At 34.9% G+C, this 21647-nt stretch overlaps 1 protein-coding gene across 19 annotated transcripts in view; it reads left to right on the top strand.

Annotated features, from left to right (window-relative positions):
• Positions 1-3276: 3276 nt before the first annotated feature.
• Klc (kinesin light chain) overlaps positions 3277-21647 on the top strand; it is a 60929-nt gene continuing 42558 nt past the window's right edge. For 7 of the 19 annotated variants that reach the window (XM_089734902.1, XM_028181415.2, XM_089734898.1 and 4 more), the window contains exon 1: positions 18057-18195. The gene's annotated coding sequence lies outside the window, so the exon portion shown is untranslated. Of the gene's footprint in view, positions 3436-13827; positions 13848-18055; positions 18213-21647 lie in introns of those variants that run through there. The other 12 variants (XM_089734903.1, XM_089734894.1, XM_028181411.2 and 9 more) reach the window with 6 other exon arrangements.

The raw sequence follows: 21647 nt of genomic DNA, 5'->3' as shown, positions 1-21647 counted from the left end.
AGATTTTTTCAGTGGACTTTGTGGAGGATCCCGAGAAGTTACGTCCAGCAGCTTTGTTTCATTTTCCCGAGAAGTTACGTCCAGCAGCTTTGTTTCATTTTCCCACATTTGTGCACTTTCACAGGTATTAAACAGTTAATAAATCACGGTTATTACACATTTAAACCTGAAGAAATACTAAATAGACAAAATAAAACAAATCACTAACTTCACTCCTCGCGTTCCCGCCAAAAAGTCATTACATAATTTACCGAGACATTTGCAACAGATTAAGTAGGTAGCAGGTACCGTAAAATGGGGCGATTAGGGATTGAGAGGCGAATCGGGAAAAAACCGGGAAAATCTTTCGACGCTCAATATTAGTTTTATATTCGTTGCAAAATCTTCCATTTTTTCTAGTTTAATAGTAGAATGTTGAAAGTTCACAAAACAACTCTGAATATGCATGATAATAGCTGCTAACTTATAAAAAATCGCGTTTCAAATTAACTTTCTGTACTGGTAATTATTTTAGTGCTAGAAACTTTGCTCTCTTTTATTTATTTGATAATAATAGAAGACGACTGTGATTTATAAACGTTATTTAGTGTTTGAACCATCATATATATTAAAGGTAAGTCTCAGTTGTTATTGGTTTTAATGTATTTGATAAAATAAAAATACATGAAAAATCTATTGTTTTTGGGGATATTGGGGACATCTTAGGTACAAATAACAACGAAAAAGGGGTCAATTGGGATGAGAATACGTGAAATGGAAACGACCTATGTATAAATAGGTACAGGTTTGTAGGGTTGTCTATGTAGTTATAACAATATTTTTTAAATTTGTTGGTAAAAATCTAGTTTATTCATGATGTTTTTGTCTAGAACTTTTATTCAAAATTGTCAATGTGTTATTTTATTGTTTGGTAAATATTTATATCAGTTACGTATTGTTTTCTATTTTTAGATATGCCTCGCGTGTACGTATCAAAGCGTGCAAAGCCTTATAAGAGATATGATCCCTTAATATTAAAAACAGCAATAGAAGCCTATGAAATTGGGAATAAGTCTTTAGTTGAAATAGCTAAGCAATTTAATATAAGTAAGTCGATTTTGCTCAGACATGTAACAATAACAATGAAATCTTAATGTGGACAAAAATGTCTATGTAATACATAATAAAATATTTAATATTTGTTCAGAGTGGGGATATTCATCTGATTAATCCATGGAATAGCCGACACACCTAATCTCTTAACCCAGATAAAAATATCAGCCCCTAAGTACTTACCAAGAACGAAGAAATATAAACCGTTTTTAAGAAAGCCCACTCGTTCGAATTTAGGTGCTTACTCTCCCTTGGGACTACAATAATGTCCACGGTAGCGTGGTCTCCGTCAATGTTCATTCGGAGTTGTCCGATTGCGCTGAACTAATTTTAAGTGATGAAATAGATGTTTTTTTTAATTGTCTCACAACTTATAGGACAAATCTGTCGCGGATCATTTCCCAAGTAAATATAAATTAATCATAAGTAAATGTAATCAAGTTGATGATCACTTTGTTGGTGCAACTAAATAAATTAAAACCAAGTAGTGCCAACCCTAGCAAATTTCTCATTTCGTCCCAATTAACCCTAATTACCGGGTAAATAGGGATTACACCTATTTTTGCTTTTTTTGCTTAAACTGGAATGCTAGTTGCATAGTTTTAAATTGGACAACAAATATGCCCCTAAGAATCAATCATTTTGATCCTGATATAGCATTATATACATCAACAACTACCTTAAAATTGGTCATAAAGTTGGAATTTGTCCCTAATCGCCCCATTTTATCGGTAATTAACAAAATTAGTCATTGATGCATGGAGTTAATAAGTACCTACATCCATGCATTGATGTCACTATTAACACAGAGTAGTTCCATTTTTCAACATGAATGGCGAATATCTCGGCCCAGTGAATTTGGCCTCCCTTTTTTTGATTTTCGATTTTTTTTATATTTGATTATTTGTTCGTCGTTTGTTCGTTAATGTTCGAATGTCAAAATTCATCATCAATCATTCAAGTCTCATATCATTCAAGTCTCATATCAATGTCTTTTATTAAATTTTATCTCAATGGTTTTTAATTCGGAATTAGAATTTTATTTTAATTTTGTTCATTTTTCTTGTATTGTATACAGTATAAAATATATACTGTTACAAGAAAAATGAACAAAATTATGTCAACTAAACATTGTTGTAAACTCAACACTGGCAGCAATGGCATCGCAAGAAGCTATTTCTATACTGAAAAGAAAAAGAAGTACCCCTCGAGAGTATTCCATCATTGGTTATTTCGTTTCACTGTGTGTTTAAATATACATTTCAAATAAATTATATTCACGAAAAAACACCTTTAATTAAGCAACCGCGGTTTTCACAAAATGCAATTAGTTATATCAAGTGTGAACAGTAACACTAAGACGGATAAATTGAAGTACGCCTCTTCTTGTGCATTAAAAAAAACATTTTTAATTGGTCTGATTACATCAAAATTTACGAATAAAGGCATTAAATTAATTTCCTTAAGAATCCTGAATGGCTCCTCTTTTTATAAATGAAAATTAAGATGAGTTTTCTATTTGGCTATTCAAAATTTAATGAAATGGATAGTATAAGTACGATTTTTATTAAACAAAGTTTTGTTGTTGTTGTTGTAGTCCTAGAGTAGCCCGCTAGTACTTATGGCCCTCACAAGCTGTCTTCACTTCACCCTGTATTGCGCTTGATCCTTAACATCGCTCCAGGTCAGGCAGGCAGTCCTTATCTCGGTCTCCACGATACATCGTCAAAACTGTATACAGGGTGTCTAGGTGTTCTCCGGCTAAGCACTCAAAAGTGAACGATGCTGCGACGAGTCCGCTGCGCCCTATATTCTTCTCAAACGCCATTCCTATGGGAAATGTCTTGGGCGATAGGATTATAATTTAGTTCAGAGGTCTTTGTTAGAGATAGTGTCTGGTCAGAACAGGCGGAGTATCGACCTCAAGCACATATTTACAACCTGTATGCTTAGTGCGAGTTTTTTAACATTCTCGATAGCGTAAAAGCTAACTCAAATTTGTATGTACGCAGTTGAAACAGCACCCCTAGCGGCAAAGGTAGGCAAACGTTCTAACTCCAACTCTAAACAAAACTCCCAAATTATATTTGCACTGTTTAGAAATCAATTTTTAACAATTTGCAGCAGTACCAACGCCATCTCATAGTCACTTGATAATAAAGATTCTCCTATTGCATAGGCTCTTTTACCTAGTTTCTGTTGCTACTCTATCCTTTGTAATGTTACCAGAACTACAACACAACAAAAGTAACAATTGACAAAGGAAAAGTCATTTTATTATGTTGGCAGTTTCAATAACAGTGAATTTAAGATAGCAGTGCTTCTGTCAAGTTATTTAGAAAGGTGAGTTTATTTCAATTTATGCAGCTTAAATAATCGTTAATTACTGTAAAACAGGAATCGGTAACTAATAGAGCGTTTTTAATTTTCATTTGACTTCGAAAATTACTCGACATTACAAGTATTACCAATATTTCATATCGCCATTTTACGGTCTGTGGAGTTGATTCCGATTATTTTTTTCATTTATCGTGCGTCATCAGGTATATGGTAGGTATTAACTTGTGAAACCTTAGCAATGTTTGAAGAAGGTTGTATTCTTTATAATTTTCTGCAGTACCGTGGGAAACTTAGATTTTACTTTATTTTCATTCATCTACCTTTCGTTAGTATTTGATGACTAATCATCGCTAACAAGGTCTAATATGCTTGTGAAAAATATAAACGCAATATGTATTTGCAAAGACTGTTGTAACTGTTGAGGTTATAATCTAGATAAATATTTTTACGGTTTCAATCACACGGCAAGCCCAATACATATTCTTGATCTGTAAAAAGTCATTCCCTGATTACCAATAGGTTTAAAAAAAATTAAAATATTTAGTGTAATAAAAATCCAGAAACCAAAAATTTCCTTTTGATTAATATTTTTAGGAGACTGGATAATGAAAATTATAGCTTAAATTTTATTTCAATATAAGGTTTTAAAATTATCATATTTTTTTGGATTTTTTGTTTTTTATATATAGGTGTTTATTGTTGTTGTAGTTGTAAGGTAGCCTGCAGGTAGTATCAGCCAGCCCGGTACAGAGGGGCTACAAATTAATATATATGTTTAGGGCCAGTTAACTTATAACAATAAATCGGAGTTTTTTTTTTTTTTTTTTTTATTGCCTTTGTAGGCAAACGGGCATACGGCCCACCTGATGGTGAGTGGTTACCGTCGCCCATGGACTTCAGCAATGCCAGGGGCAGAGCCAAGCCGCTGCCTACCGCAAAAGAGTTCTAGTTGCTCATGATAACAATGTGTTGAAAAAATATTTAATAAGTATAAAAAGTCAACTAATAATAGACAAGTCTAATAAAAGTCTTCAATCATATACATAAACATGAAATGGTGTTCGTTTGTAAATATGATATGATATAGGCTTCTTCGGTCTTTGTACCTGCATGACTATTTTTGGTGTAAAAATGTTAGTAACAGTCCCAATGAGGTTTTTTTGTGGAATTAAAATTCCAATTCAGTTGGAAAACATTAATCAGGTCAGCTTAGAAGCAAATAAAAGAAACCAGCATGGAATTTAAAACATTATAACATGTAAATTTAATGACAAAATAATTTTATATGTAGATATAATGTCAATGAGGTCAATTAGTAAACAATAACACATAAGATTTGGCTGTAAGCCAATGTTTGTGCTCTGCAATTGCATGGCTTCTGTTGTAAGCTGACTCACATCTCGGTAAACTATGTGTTATATTTTTACTAGATTAAAAATACAGTTGCGTATGAAGAAAATAGATAATCAATTTACTACTACTTACTAATCAATTTACTACTACTTACTATGTTTCAAACTATTGAGTCTATCAAAGAGTTCTGAGAGAGAGGCTTTCTCTGTGTTTGTACAATATATTCAATGTGAAGTGTTCTGAAATGAAGAATCATTACGAAATGATCCTGTCATCGCTATAGTACTACGCTTTACTGGAACAGTGTTAATTTCTACCTAAAAGCCGCATTTATTTTTATCTAGACTTTTGGCTCAGTAGAGATCTGAATTGAATGTATCAACTTATAGGGCTAAATAAGTTAAATCACTAAAAAATATTATAGAAGAACCAGAATATACTAATGTGTTATGTGTGTAATGCGTTTTTGAATAAGGTCAAATCTTTCTGAAGAAATACCTTTTGTATGTATTCATTTCAATATTTTTGTTTTTACAGCCTGAATTTCTCTATTTTTTTTAGTTTGAGGAGAAATGATCATACACAATCCTATAATACATGAGAACTGGTTGCAACTTCAAAATATGAAATTTTCATTATGTTTATCTGTGTGTTTATTATACTGAGATTTAAAGCTTGATAACAATCAAATAATATTAAGAAGTTAAGTTGTGGTCATTCATACACACAAACTACCTTCCACCAATATTGCTCAAGTAATCAAATAAATTTTTAGCAATTTTTTTTTATATTTAACGTATAGGTGAAATTATTTACAAGATATACGGATGCATATTATTTGCAACTTTTATTTTATGAGTGACTATTAAATTCGTTATGAGACATTTATTGTGTATGCCACATTCATATATAAATGTTACCTATATGAAAATAATAATAAAACAGTCGAATTTTATTCATACAACTCTAAATCTTGGAATACACATTTTCATAGTATATTTCTCGGTTTCAGTGATATAGTCGTATTTATCATTTGTAAAAATCGATTTATACGTATGTGTCACCCATGGAACGAATGTTTTTATATGATAACTTAAAATCACGAATGTCAGACCGCCGATTTGAAGATTTATTGTGTTAAAAAAGGTTTATCTGATAATCGAAGCCCTTAAAGGTATGTACGTACATTCGGTCCACTGACTTGTTATCTGGCGGCACATCGGAAACAAGTTGTCGACGCAGGCTTCGACCCTTGCGTTCATTGAAGTTCACGGTCATACGCGACGACATTTATACCTTTATAAAGTGTCACGAATGATTACCATTCTGACCGTACGATTCAAATATACTGAAATTGAAATTGTGACGCGAAAATCGAAAAATTTAAGTTTTTTTTTAGGAAAAATTATTAAAATCAATAATCATATACTAATGATTAGAACCTGCGGGGTTTGATAGAGATCACTTGTTTACTAGTCAATGCACTATCACCAAAGAAACACGTTTAAAACTACCTATGTCCCATCTATCGTGCATTTTTTAAACTAATCTCTCCTTAACACTGCCATGCAACAGCTGTTAACAGTTTCTTTTCAATCCGGCGTTAGATTTTTTTTTTTTTTTTTTTTTTTTTTTTTTTATTGCTTAGATGGGTGGACGAGCTCACAGCCCACCTGGTGTTAAGTGGTTACTGGAGCCCATAGACATCCACAACGTAAATGCGCCACCCACCTTGAGATACAAGTTCTAAGGTCTCAAGTATAGTTACAACGGCTGCCCCACCCTTCAAACCGAAACGCATTACTGCTTCACGGCAGAAATAGGCAGGGCGGTGGTACCCACCCGCGCGGACTCACAAGAGGTCCTACCACCAGTAATTACGCAAATTATAATTTTGCGGGTTTCATTTTTATTACACGATGTTATTCCTTCATCGTGGAAGTCAATCGTCAACATTTGTTGAGTACGTATTTCATTAGAAAAATTGGTACCCGCCTGCGGGATTCGAACACCGGTGCATCGCTTCAACACGAATACACCGGACGTCTCATCCGTTAGGCCACGACGACTACAATTTGCAAATGCGTAAGCCGCGAATAGACTGAACAAAATATTTCAGAAATATTAACTGCCGAAGTGGACCTCGTATCCGTTTGCATATTCAACGGCAAACAAAAAAGCCTATGCCTCGAATGAGAGCTTTTGCTTTTTGTTAATACGCTTTTATTAGCTTCAGACGTATGTATGTTAGTACGTATGTAACGGAATCTTTGAATATGATTTTGACGCCATTCAAAACGTCGGATTAACTCGAAATTTGGCATTCTAATTAAGCACCGATTACAATTCAATATTATAAGAAAAATAAATTGAAAAAAGTTGAATACCTATAAACTAAAAAATGAAAAATTAATAATATGTAGTTTTAAAAAACAAAAAGAATACGCTTTTATAGAAAATTATTGTAAAAAAAGCTTGGGATGCATGGTATAGTGGTTATAAACATTTTATGAACATATATGAGTAAAAGGGTTATTTTGATAATATCCTGAAAAGAGCACCCCACGCTTTTTTACAATAAAATCATTTTTTCTTACACTATTTTTAATTCAAATTTATTAAAATTTATTTTCTATTTTTGAGTTGGATTTTCTATAATAGCGTTTTTTTTAAACAATTATTATTTTGAAGTTTGTATACGATTCCTATTATAGATATCGTGCCGCAGACTGTAAATGCATTCAATAAATTGCATTACTCGACGCCGGATGACAATATGCGAGGGTTATTTGTGACACGTCGCTAGGCCGAGCTCTTTTTATTGTGTGCGTCCGCATAGTTCGACTTCTGGTCTCGTCCTAAGGTTTTTTTAGTCGCCATTGTACGACGACCTTGATATTTCTTTTTATGGTGATTCTTGTATTTTGTACTGTCGTTGGCATGTCGAACTATAAGCAGCTGTATAACTACTTTTGAGTCTGTCGTTGCCATTTATAAATTATCATTGTCCACAGTTGCCTTTAATTAAAAAAAAAAGTACCTGCATCTTAAGTTGTACGCGCAATAGTAGTTTTATACGGTTATTCTGGGATATGTAATTAAAATCTTCATTTGTATTTGGGAAAAGGCGGATTTATCAAAGAACTTGAGATATAATTAAATCAGTTTTTTACTGGTGGTAGGACCTCTTGTGAGTTCGCGCGTGTAGGTACCCCACCACCCTGCCTATTTCTGCCGTGAAACAGTAATGCGTTTCGGTTTGAAGGGCGGGGCTAACTACTAAACTATACAACAATAATTATAATGATGTCTACAATTTTAGAACACCTGAGTAAATCACATGAATCATCTATCGTACTGTTATAGCGGGATTCGCTACGTAGATTTAAAAAAATGATATACGAAGTTATGGAGATCCGACGACGGTCACGCGCACTGATTTAGGAGGATAGGAGAAGACTTGACCGCTCAGGTCGAGAGATTGTAGAAGACTTGACCGCTCGGGTCGAGAGATTGTACCAGACTGTCCGTTTGCGGGGCGGACGGAACAGGAGAGCTCGGGAATACTGATCGTGCAGCTTGGTTAGGGCTGTCAGCCAAATAGCCTTCATACTAGGGTTATAACAGTACGATAATATGGGAATATTATCGTCCTTTAGCATCTACCCACATAATGCGACCCATACCTACCTATTGAGGTCTCTGGGGGCTCTAAACGTTCCGGCTAAACAAACTGACATGTTTTCGTATGTGCCTTTACACCGTAAATTTCAATCCTGTTAATTTTTTCGAATTTTGTGTGAATCAAACGTAATACATGTAACAGCGAATTCACGGCCGATATACATTGCATACTGTCATGATCGAAATCAGTGTCTTTTTTTTTTTTTATTGCTTTTTTTTAAATTGTTAACATCAAAAGTTGCTCATATAATTTGGCCTGGCGATTGTCTATTGTCTTGAAATTCCTAATAACAATCATTTAAGTCATACAATCGTAATTGAGACGAGAACAAAGAATGCACAGTACTATGTTATGCATTAGGAGGGAAAGTATTAAGGCTGATAAAATAGAAAGGCTCGGAAGGCATCGCCCTAATTTCTCCGGCTGCCTTCTAATTCAATTATTTCTGTAATAAAGCAGTTGGCGCCACGATCTTAGGAGCTTCCTCGTGTAGTTATTGAATAAAACTTTTTATTGCCTTACAAAGGGCAAGTATCACAGATTGCAAGGCGATATGATGAAATCTAAGTCTTAAAAGAGTAACGAAATTCCGTACGCATTTTGAAAATTATTCGGAACTGTCATGAACTTTTTTTTTATTGCTTAGATGGGTGGACGAGCTTACAGCCCACTTGGTGTTAAGTGGTTACTGAAGCCCATAGACGTCTAGGACGTAAATGCGCCACACACTTTGAGATATCAGTTCTAAGGTATAGTTACAGCGGCTGCCACACCCTTCAAACCGAAACGCATTACTGCTTCACGGCAGAAATAGGTAGGGCGGTGGTACCTACCCGCGTGGACTCACTAGAGGTCCTATCACCAGTAAAAAATTCTCAATTAGACTGCACATGGTATAGTGTGTAATTTTCTTAAATTTATTTTATGTCTTTATCCATGCATAATTTAAAAAAAAAAATAGCATTCTGCACTCCTAGTCTATGTTCTCTATAACTGTAATAAATTTCATACTCCTCCGTCCGTGCAATTTTCGTAAAAAGGGGTACAAAGTTTTTGCTTCACGTATTACCTATTAAATAGATTTTACAAATCGCGGATTGATTGACCCGATTAACGAAAACAAATGTACAATCCAGGAACTAAATATCCAAGTACGATATTTACCTTTTGTTTAACGATTGTTGGCCGTAGGTTGCGAACTCACAATGAGGCTGGTCAGTGCACTCCAACGATCATCTGTGCCAGTAAAGCTAGACACTGCGAAAGTTTCGGAAACAGCCGTAATTACTTCAACAATATCTTTAATATCAGTTGTATTTTAATGGTTTCTCTAACACCGTAATCAAGTGCAATAGGTAAAGTAATCATAAAATTATTTGCAGGTTAGACGACCGCGCCGTAAAGCAGTAATGCATTCGGGTTGAAGGGTGGGGCAGCCGTTGTGCTGTTAAAAGTGAGACCTTACAACTCATGTCTCAAGGTGGGTGGCGGCCTTTACATTAGTAGTTGTCTATGGGCTCCGGTAACTACTTAACTTCAGGTGGTCCGTGAGCTCGTCCACCCATCTAAGCAATAAAAAAAAGGTTAATAAATAGCTTAGAACGGTACCCATTTTCAATTTGTATACGGGGTTTATTGGCGTGATTAGTCTGCTGAAGACAAAAGAATATTTATATACATTATTTTTGTTATTAGTTCATATCAAATTAGAATAATAAAATAGTCTAAAAAACTTGTCTTACTTAATGATGCTTTGGAAATTACTTTTAGCGAGAAAGGAACTGAAAGATGTGAAAACGTTATATGATATCTTGCATTTTACTAGTTAAACACAATATTTTACTATTCAATATACACTATTACATAATCTTTTGCATTGAATAAGTTTGTAAATGTAACTCGATTTACCTATTATTTAAGGGCTAGTCAACCTGGTTTTAAGCAATGATCGAAGCTCGTAGCCAGCGTGTGGTCGTGTCATAAATACGACAGCCCAGAAGCAGCTGTTGTGGGCAACCTTGGGAGGCCTATGTCCCATGGTTTCAGTTTTTAAATAATTGCTCGTTAAGAACTCGCGTAGGCGGTGCCGCCGTAATAACTATGAATTGTTATGTGAACTGTACCGACTGCACCTCTGCCGGCTATGTTTTTGTATTGTGTGCGTAGTCCGAGTTTTTTAACGTTCTCGATAGCGTAAAAGTTAACTCAAATTTGTATGGAGTTGGAACGTTTGTCTACGTTTGATAGATAGAGAGACAGAGAAGTCAATATATCCTAATACATGTCTCACTCAGTCTCATGCGCGTGGATAACCTCTGCCCTCGTGCCCTTACCCACAGAGGTATTAAATTGAATTTAGGGGATGATTGGTCCCTTGGATCGGTCTGTATTTTTGTAAAAGGTTTTAAAATAGTTGTTTGGTGAACATTTATAAAAATTAGCTTTCAGAATTTACGTGAAGTTAGGTCATTATTTTGGGAGCTTTAAAGCGTCTGCAAAGCAATTTGGCCGACGGAAAGTGTCTGGGAGTATTGGCGACTTATTTTTAAGGATATTTGCCTAAAATTACGTAAAAATCAGCTTTCAGAAAATACGTAAAGTAGGTCATGATTTTATGTACCTTGAGTACCTGATACATGAAAATTGGCCGTCTAAGCAAGGTAGCAGGTAGACATGCGTTCTTAGTACATACTAACACAACGCAATCGGCCACATTTTGTTCATCAGAAAATACGTGACGTCTGGGGGGTTCTTTGATCTTGGACTACAACTACTAATCTTAAAATTAGTAGGTTTAAGTTTTGAATTTTAAATCTTTTTAAAACTAAAAGGTTCTAAAACTGGACTAGAAGTATCTAGAATTTTTTTCAACGTTTCTCCAACATTCTATAGTTAAAAAATAATCTACACCACAACTGATATTAGAGTAAAATGCGTTTTCCCCTCATGTACGAGAGGAACAGATTAGTTCTGTTAAGCCTTGTTCGGACTAGGCGAGTATTTTAGTCGAGTACCGAGTAATTTAGTGACTAAACTACTCTCTACTCACCCGAAAAAATAGAACAAAATGGATTGACTTGACTAAATTATTTACTAACCTACTCGACTAAATTTTTAATTCTCAGACATATTTAGCTACTAAATTACTCGGTACTCGACTAAAATACTCGCCTAGTCCGAACAAGGCTTTAGAGAACGGCCGTGACCGTTTGTTTGTATGCAGCGTTTTGCGTGACTCATTCCTTCACTGTGGATTTTATTGATCGGGCTGCAAGGCTGCTCGCGATTTTCACAGTGTACAATGTAAATAGCTCATGATTTTTATAATAAAATTTAGAGTAAATTTTTTTAAGAACACGGGACACTACTAAAAATGCTAATGATGAATTAATGTTGCTTTTCTTGCGTGTGGAATAATTTACTGTTAAAATGGTCAAGGTAGGCCGACGTTATAATTTTTAATGAGCTATTTGATTAACTTAAAGAAAAATCGATGCAAGGTTTCATTAATGCAAACAAAATTTTCCTTCTCTCCTTCAATTGTCCATAAGGGTCGATATAAAATATACGTTTACATTACGAAGATTTTGTTGCGAACAACCTCTGTATAAAGAATTTTCAACTATCAAAAAAAGGGTAAATACCTCTAATTAACGAATTTTGTCAACCCAAAACCTTACCAACAATATGACCCCAGGTTTCGACACCTTTTATTTGTAAAACAATCAGTATGTTGTTTGATGGGATTTAATGTAAACAGTGCTGCTCATTGTTGATTTTTTTGAATTTGAATTTAATTTTGATTATTAATCTAGCTTTAATTTAAAAATTATTACCTACCTAATTGTTTTTAAATAGAAAATATAAATGTGTTATCATTTATTAGTAGAAGTTCTTCGCTATAACAAGATGAGTACGTAATGTTGAGGCGAATAAAACTGTTCTTTTACCTCGTTATAACAAATGGTAGACCAACCTAACAAACCTTAATTTATCGAATTAATTGATATAACGAATAATTACTTGTTCCCTTCAGATTTGTTATATCGAGGTTGCACTGTATTTTTTTATCGTAGTTCTATAATGTGGATCCATATAAAAAGTAAGAAGTATTATATACTACTGCAACTATAGAGTCCGACATTGTCATTACGAGCCCACTCGCCCACTGGACATGTCAGTTCCAACACGCGTCATTGAGCTCTGTCTTTGACGCGCATATGGCCAGCAGTACATTCTCGTACATAACACACCTGATTTTAACATAAGCTCTAGTTGTAGAGCACGTTGTAAAGGATTAGTCCGGCGTTCTAGCATATTTATGTCGCGAAGCGTCCAAGTCTTTTTCGGTACGATAGTTAGATAAGCGTTTACAGGAGAAAATCACCGGATCCAGATTCGCGCGGCGGGTGGGGTATGTGGGCGTTGAACCTGACAAAAAACTCCTGCCGGTCACAGCCGGCGCCCTACCCGGATCGGGCCGGGCAGTCGGGAGACTGAGACGGCGGGACAGGGTCGAGGCATAATATATTACAGCCATTCCGCCGTCCCAGCTAGATAAACGTTAGTCCAATAAAAATTGTACTTAATTATCTGGCCAGGTGTGAGTGGCCATTAAAGCTTCAATTGGCCCCTTTCGACGTTTATTTGGCCCTATCCATCCCTTAAAACGGGTAATTGCTTTAATGCTAGACGTTGGCCAATAAAAGAAAAACACGTAAAGTAAAGACGAACATGTTTAAGGACAAGAAAACACAAGTTATTAGTGGTAGACAGCGACTTGGCTGTACCTCTAGCATTGCTGACTTCTATGAGCAATAGTAACCACCTACCTTCAGAGGGCCGTAGGCTCGTCTGCCTACACAGTCAATAAAAAAAGGGTTGTTGTACAGCCGATCTACATTCTCGCGAAGACTACAATTTCTCGTGAATGTGATGCAGTTATATTCTTACCGGAGTTTTTTACCACCATCCAAGGACTTAATAGCGCTTCATTACGATTGTGGTTCCGAACAACCCACGATAAGCATTACGGTGTTTTATATTCTCGTTTAAAGCGTGGAGCAACCTTTAGACAAGAAAAAAAAAACAATAGAATGCAGCTCATAAACACGTTCTTTACTATTCTAAAACCGGTTCATTTTCCCTTGGAGTGACAACCGTCTGTCATTACTTCGTAACCATAATTATCATACATTATTCTTAATTATGCGGTGTAGTACTTCATGCGGTTGCACACTGTCGTAAGTCTAAATGATGGGATAAAAATATTATTAAAACGTTTAATCTCGTGAAGAAAAGATCTTCATTTCTGAAAAATTATGAGTAATTACCACTACTTTTTCTCTTTTGGCAGCTGAGAATCAACGTTGAAAGGGTGAGTGAGACGCTGTCATATCTAAAGACTCTGGAAAATTCGTTAGATAAATCGGATAAGTGTCATTTGAAAGGTATTGTTAGCTTTAGCTAGAAATTGTTTGGAAAATGTGCGTGTATTGTTCGGTTTTAACACTTTGCACTCGAGAGATGAGTCTCGCTCACCACCTTGTATGCTGGGTTAACTATTTATGTTACTTTATTTAAAATTTAATGATTGACATCTTGTTTATGTTTCTGATATCTGTTCTTATCGTTTTTTTGGCATTTTTTCTCCTACCTAAACTGATAGCCTTAAGAGGCTATATCAGCGACGCCTTAACTAGTAGGTGAGCGCACGGGGCTCAAACCTGATGACGTTGCAGCAAGAGCCGTGCTTCGCAGAATCTACCGCCGGATCGGAAACGCGACCCACTGAGAAGATCCGGCGAGAAACTCAGTGGTCTGTGTCTGAGGGTTAATTTACTCGTCGAGCCCTTCGTCGCAAGCGACGGGTTCGACGAGAACGATGCCCTGTGCTTGAGGTACCTAAAATCACCGTTAGTGGATCGGGAGGATCCGAAAAGACGTGTTTGGGGCGATGTCGACTGCTTTCCATTCTGTCCGCAGGATCGGGAATGTAATTACCAGCGGCCACGATGAGAGGGTTCTCGTGTCGTGCCGCTTTATCGAAGTGGATTTTGTCATTAAATCATGTGGCAAGCGATACTCTTATATTAAAGACTAGCGACCCGCCCTCGCTTCGCTTCGGAAACATTAAAACACACATGAAACAAAACAAAAAATTTTTTTTTTTAAAAAAAGTAGCCTATGTTCATCAGGGACAATGTCGGCTTCTAATGGAAAAAGAATTTTTCAAATCGGTCCAGTAGTTTCGGAGCCTATTCGAAACAAACAAACAAACAAATCTTTCCTCTTTATAATATTAGTATAGATATAGAAGTATAGATATAGATTTATGCTATTACCATTTCTGTCTGTTCTCAAACGTTTTCGAATTCATAAATAAAGTCCTCATTACAAATTTACAATCATTCTACATATTATCTACCGTAATATGGTTTCTCACGCCGTGAAACTTTCACTATAGAAAAAAGACAATTCAATCGTGTTCACCACGAAACCTATTTGTTGTAACGTAAATTGCACGATGTAGGGTGGTCACAGATAAAATAATTAGTTAATCTTTGCCGCCCGTCGACTTATGATGATGGTGAAAGTTGATTGAGACTTAACAATAAGCTGTTTGTCGAGAAGATAATCTTATCTAACTTCCAATTGTTGTAACGTTTCCGAATTGCAATTATTGAAGATTTCTAATTTTCATTGTTCGAAGTGTCTAATCATTTTGCGGGTAGTAAAGATATGCCGTGTTTTGGTATCGGGAATCATAGATTATTCCTTAACTTAGCTGTAATTAGACCGATGGACTTTGCGTTTTATAGTTCATAAATCAATGATGGTTTGTTTCGTGAAATATTTACGGTTGACATTAGGGGATTCGCAAAGATTTAGTCGATTCCACGAAAATACTTAATTTTATAGTACTATATGCGTTTAACCAGTTGTTGTTTATTTATTTCCATGTGTAAAATGGGATTGAGATCATATTAATTTATTAATATTTACATTCTTTTTTCAATAGATAAGCACACCGTGGCAAATATATTTCCTTAGATGTTTCTTCTTGTCCATCAGGTTGTCAGCTTTTAGACAAAAGACCACCTATTGTATTTTTTACATTTGTTTTTTAATTAGTGTACAATAAAGCATAATATACTCAGTAGAGTAATGAACTTTAAGGTATAACTTTTACTGGTAGAGTACTACATATACCCTTTTATTGGATGAGACAAAATTCGTACCAAACAAACAATCCTACTTGATGTTCCAAGCTATAATTATCAGACACAAGGCTTATTCTATAGTAGATATACATATTTAGGTATAAACAGGATCGGTTTGTTTGTATGCACGTAAGTCGTAATATCGACCACAAAGGGTGACCATGCTCGAACGATATCAATCAACGAAATACAAACAAAAGAATTCTTGAGGATTTTATATATATATATAACTAATTATTTATTATCTATAGAATATATCAAAATGAATTGCTGTTCGTTAGTCTCGCTAAAACTCTAGAACGGCTGGACCAGTTTGGCAAATTTTGGTCTTGAATTATTTGTGGAAGTCCAGAGAAGGTTTAAAAGGTAGATAAATTTGAAAATGCTCGGAATTAAATAAAATAAAAAAATTTGTTTTTCCTTCGATGTGTCCTCCGTCGGACGGATTCCTTTTATTTGATTTAAGTTTATTTTATACAAAAGTTTAGGTCTTTTATTTATCGATAGAGGCACTACGAAGTCTGTCGGGTCAGCTATTTTTTTTTATATAAATTAAGTCACCAATTGACCATGAAGGCAGTGGAAGCGTTCATTCGTTACATAAGACCGATGACCCACTAATTTATTTAATTTTCACGGATAGCGCGTTGCGGCAGTAGGTACCTGTAATTAGCAGGCTTCGCCGTTACATCGGGAAGGTCAACATGAATTATCTTGATCGAGATAAATAAAGACGTTTCGATAATGCTTCAAATCGTGTCTTAGAATTAAAATAAGGTAGAATTTTGTTTACTCCGACTAACTTAGCTACCAAATTGCACTTGTACCACCATTGCTTCTTACTTCACAATATTCAAAAAGTGTTCTAGTGGTTTCGACGGCTCAGCTAAGCCCCCACCATTGTTGATCTTCATGAGCATCTGTAACAACTCAGCATTAGCTGGTGTGCCCGGCTCGAAAGCATTATGTCGTATTTCTGCCGTGAAGCAGTAATGCGTTTCGGTTTGAAGGGTGGGGCAGCCGTTGTAACTATACTGAGACCTTAGAACTGATATCTCAAGGTGGGTGGCATTTACGTTGTAGATGTCTATGGGCTTCAGTAACCACTTAACACCAGGTGGGCTGTGAGCTCGTCCACCCATCTAAGCAATAAAAAAAAACAATATTTTCAGTACCATCACATAAAGTAAATCCATAAAAACTGCAAATTACAAACAGAATAAACACTTAACCTCAATACTGGAGCTTTCTTCCGACAACTCAATAATGCAGTACATTAAGATATAAAAGTAAATTATATTGAAATTAATATTTACACAGACGGCTTTAAATTATTATTACCCGTTTTTGTAAACATTGACGGGTTTAAAATTGCATAATGTTCATTAATACGTATTGAAGACATTTGTTCATCCAGACGTTTCGGCGTCTCTAAGCGATCGATTCTTTTGACCTTGCCATAGTTTTATTATGTAACGAGACTCTTGAACGTATTTGGACTAAAATAATTTTATCTCCAGCTACGAAGGCTATTTTTAGTTTTCGAATGATTTTCTTATAGTTTATCTATTAAATGTTATTCTTTTGTCTAAATCGATCGTATCATCCCATAAGTATTGGAATCATGGTAACCCCCGCATTGCGTCTGTGTGCATAAGGGTAGTTTGCACAACTTCAGGGGTGAGGATAGGGATGGACTTCCCTCTAACGCGATTGGAAAATAGGGTCGTGCAACGTTTTCGATTCACGTATATTGGTTTTATTTTAAATTTGGGGATTCAAAAGGACGCATTGCTGATCGGTTCGACAGTGAGCTCATTGCATCGTTATCTATGCAATAAATTATACAATAAAAATACAGTACACAAAATAATACTTAGTTTCATAAGAATTATTGTTTCTGCACAGAAATGGTTAACTATAATATTTAAGAAGCAACGTAGAAGCGGAAATGGAACAAATTTACTGTTGGTGAGATATCTAGTGAGCGCGTATTGATGAGTAACATCGCCCTGACTATTTCAAGGCTCCTGTCAAAATGGGTCATAACATTCCCGTTTTGATTTAAGTGCGCTGCGGTAACCACTAAACATCAAGTAGGCCGTAAGCTCGTTCTTTCATCTTCGTGATGTAAAATTATAGATAAAGAGAAATTAAACTCTAATTCATGAATAGTATGACTAGATTGAATGCAAAAAATAGATTGTGAGAATTATCTACCTCTTAGATTTTGTTCGAATTTTTAGGTAATATAAATAGATAACAGTTGAAATATTCATAAAATCAGCTTGTCGCGCTGTCTTCTATCGACTCGATAATACTAATCGCATAGCGTCGGGCTGCGTGCGCCACACTAGCTCAGTCGATTTAGTTTAGTACGCAACGGACGCTCACGAGGGGCGGGCGTGTCCTATATCTACCGCATACCGGCACACAATTAAATTACAAATAAAAATAAAACGTTTACGCGTCCGAAAAGAAACCGTCCGCAGTTTTTCTAATGTAAATCGATTAACCAAGTGAGAACGTTACCGCTTTTTCTTGACGACCTTTTGTTTTTAATTTGTTCAATGTTCTAGTCCAGGAATTCAATGCGATTTCAGATATTTCTTCGTTACGATGGATATATAGTGCATAACGCGATTTATACGCTGTTTCGATTGGTTAAAATGTTGCGACCCTAAATATTGCGTGCAAGTGAACGAGGTTTTGTATAATGTATTGATTGTGTACTTTAAAAACGTGTAGAGTGTGCCTGTTTGTAAAAAAATTTGTGTACACAACAGAAAATATTTTCGGTATAATGATTTTTAATAGGTCTATAAAGTTAATTACCGTTGTGTTAATTAGATTTCGCTGTTTAAAATTCCCATCAAGGTCTTTCTTCTTCTTCACCGATGGTTTCAATCTTAATCTTGGAGCATTATGTTACTTTCGCCATTGTATACACTGTATCTGAATTCTATCTGTCTATCCATCTTAATTTGTATGTCATCAACTGTCAAATAATAGGACACAATATCATTTCGGTTATTAAGCCAGTTATCACTGTATAACATTTTAATCATGATAACTACGAATTTTGTTATTATCCAATTACATTTTATATCTTGAAACGAATTCGATGCGGGTTCAATTAGAAATAGTATTATTTTTTATTTTCGAATTTCGCTATGCAAAAAGAGTCACATGTACTGATGTAGGTTTATAACAGGTGAGCAAAAAGTATTGTTTCATCTCAAATGATTCTTCTCATCGGAAGCTATTTGGAACGAATTGGTTTATTAAAAATTCCGATATTTTGAACGGCTCCCTTCCTTAAAGGACATTGAACTAAAGCTGACCTTTTTTAAAAAGGTGGGCGGTATTTAGCTTGAGGGTCGGTCCCTAAAACAATTTGACGATAAAACACTGACCACATATTTTTAATAAAAATGCTTTTGTTTGCGTAATTCTCGTAGATAGGTATCAAAAAAAAAAATTATATCCTTCCGTGGGCTTATTTTCCAGACTTTGGACACAACATAAATATTTTTACTGCAGAAAAATAAGTTTCAATATGAAAAATCCTTTTCAAAGGCACTATTCGATAGATTATTAATGTATAATGCCTTTAAAAATGACCATTCCTAATCTGGTATCTGCTATTATACATATTTGTTTACTAAGTCTTTAGTAACATTTAGGAGCCACGTCTAACCTTCAAAAATACCTTTAATTTGATATTATTATATTTATATATTTTTAGTTATATAATTAAATAAATAAGGACATAAAACGGAAAATGTTAAGCAGATTTTCTAAAGTGCACCATCAATAAAAGATAAAGGTTTAAACAGAAGTATAAAGAAAATAACTGGCTTGCTATTTGATTTGCAACGGCTATTTGTGATTAAGCAATGTTGGAAACGTTTTAAATGATTTCGCACACACAATAGCACAACGGCTGACCTATATCGTATCAACGAAACTACTTTAGCTGTCGTTGGATGCTATTTGAGTACGTTTTTAAGTACTGTTCAATGATTGTGATATTGTGTTATAACAGATCGATTGATGTCTGTTCTCGTTTCTTCAGCTGGTATTTTTATTAGTGCTCTGTAGTTGGAGTTTGGTTTTTTTTTTTTTTTAATATTGGTCATTTGGAGTAATGCCTATTTTACGGTTAATTCCATGAGAAATACCCTCATCTCTTCGTACTGTCATAGCACAGTTTAGCATTTATTTGGCTTGTGCATCTGATACAGTTCTCCTTCACAAATCTTGTCATTCACGTCCTTTGTCTATAGGTATATTAATACGTGAAGCAAAAACTTTGTACTCCTTTTTACGAAAATTGCGCGGATAGAGGAGTATGAAATTTCCCACACTTATAGAGAATATAGAGAAGGAGTGCAGAATGCTAATTTTTGTTTTAATTCTTCATAATAAATACATTAAATCAACAGAAAAAACATTACACACACTGCTATGTATTTGACAGACACTCTTTTGTTTATTGTTAAAATCTATGGTCAAATTGCGAATAGATTAATATTGTTGTCTTCAATATTATTTGTCTATAGTGCACCCTTGTTGAAATCTGTAATTAAAGAAGTCTTTGACAATAGAATCGTAATAGTGTACAAACCTCTAATTTCAATTAAATATAGTCTAGAATTTAGTATAGGATTTCAACTACCGTGGGACCACTAGCAATGTTTAAACTGTCCAATTTTTTAGAGTAGCCAATTTAAAGTGGTTGGCGGTTGAGTCAAAAGCAATAAAATTATAATTGCATAGGTATTTGCGTCCTGGACTGGTTGTTGCCCCGCTACGTAAATCAGTGTCATTGATCCAGGGACCAGAGTCGTTTCAAGGTCGTCTATTTATGTTTTCTTAATAAAACTTCATTGTTGGAATATCGATTCTTATAAGTTGCGTAAAAGCATATAATCGAATGCTCTCTTCGATTGGTATTCCCATGACAATTCTAAATTTACACTTAAGCTATTGGGGCTATTTTGTACTACGGTCCAGACGTTGCGGCGTCGTTGCCTGCACTGGAATCACCGTTTATCATTTTATGTTTCTCTGTTACTATTTAAAAGTTATAAATGTTGTTTTACTTGAATACTACTACACTTCCGTAATTAAATCGAAATCCAATTTCCTGCATCATATTTGAGAGCCAGTTGCACCGTTCTTAGATTTGTTTGTGATTCAGTATCGAACTAGTTAAGCGCCGCTTGGAAATTAATAAATTGTTAATAGATTAAAGGAGGGTTTTGCGTTTTTGAACATAACAGTCGATCTTACCATTCTCTCATGAGACATGTTAATATATGTGTTAATAGCAGTTAAGATAGACTATATATTCCAATAATGGCAACTTGCCACGGTTTTGATTTTCTTAAAAAGCAAATTAAAACATGAGGCTACCGTGTTATTGTATTTAATTTATTTTCTATTTATTCATTTAGAAAACCAACAGTACAAAACTAACATACGAATATACAAAATAAAGAAATCTCTAAAACAATAAGCAAACAAGTTTTCACCATCAAAATCACATATAAGTAGAAAGCGAACAAAAAAAAAAAAAATTGAGAAATCTAAGTTTACACAAAAACCAAAAAGTCCAAAAACAACAAAATACGCACATATGTACATCAACTTACACCTTAAAACTTAATAATACTCATCGAACTAAATCACCTTAGAAATATTTCAAAACAGCATTTCTATATGCTACGAGTGACAAACAAAACATGTCAGCATTAGAGAACTTAGTATCATAGGTACAACCTACAAGATCTACGGACAAAAGAGTTGAAGCATATTTCGTTCGCAATGTAATGAAGAATAAAGAAAAGTGGTATGTGTATATGATACACCCTATATTATCTTAGATTCCTATATCCTTAGCAATCTTAGGATCTAGATCTAGACCGGTAGAGTAAAAAATAAACAAA

Source organism: Bombyx mandarina, chromosome 18 (assembly GCF_030267445.1).
Source record: "Bombyx mandarina strain Sakado chromosome 18, ASM3026744v2".
Taxonomy (NCBI): Eukaryota; Metazoa; Arthropoda; class Insecta; order Lepidoptera; family Bombycidae; genus Bombyx; species Bombyx mandarina.
The sequence above is the reverse complement of the archived record's forward strand: the minus strand, read 5'-3'. Positions and strand labels throughout refer to the sequence as shown.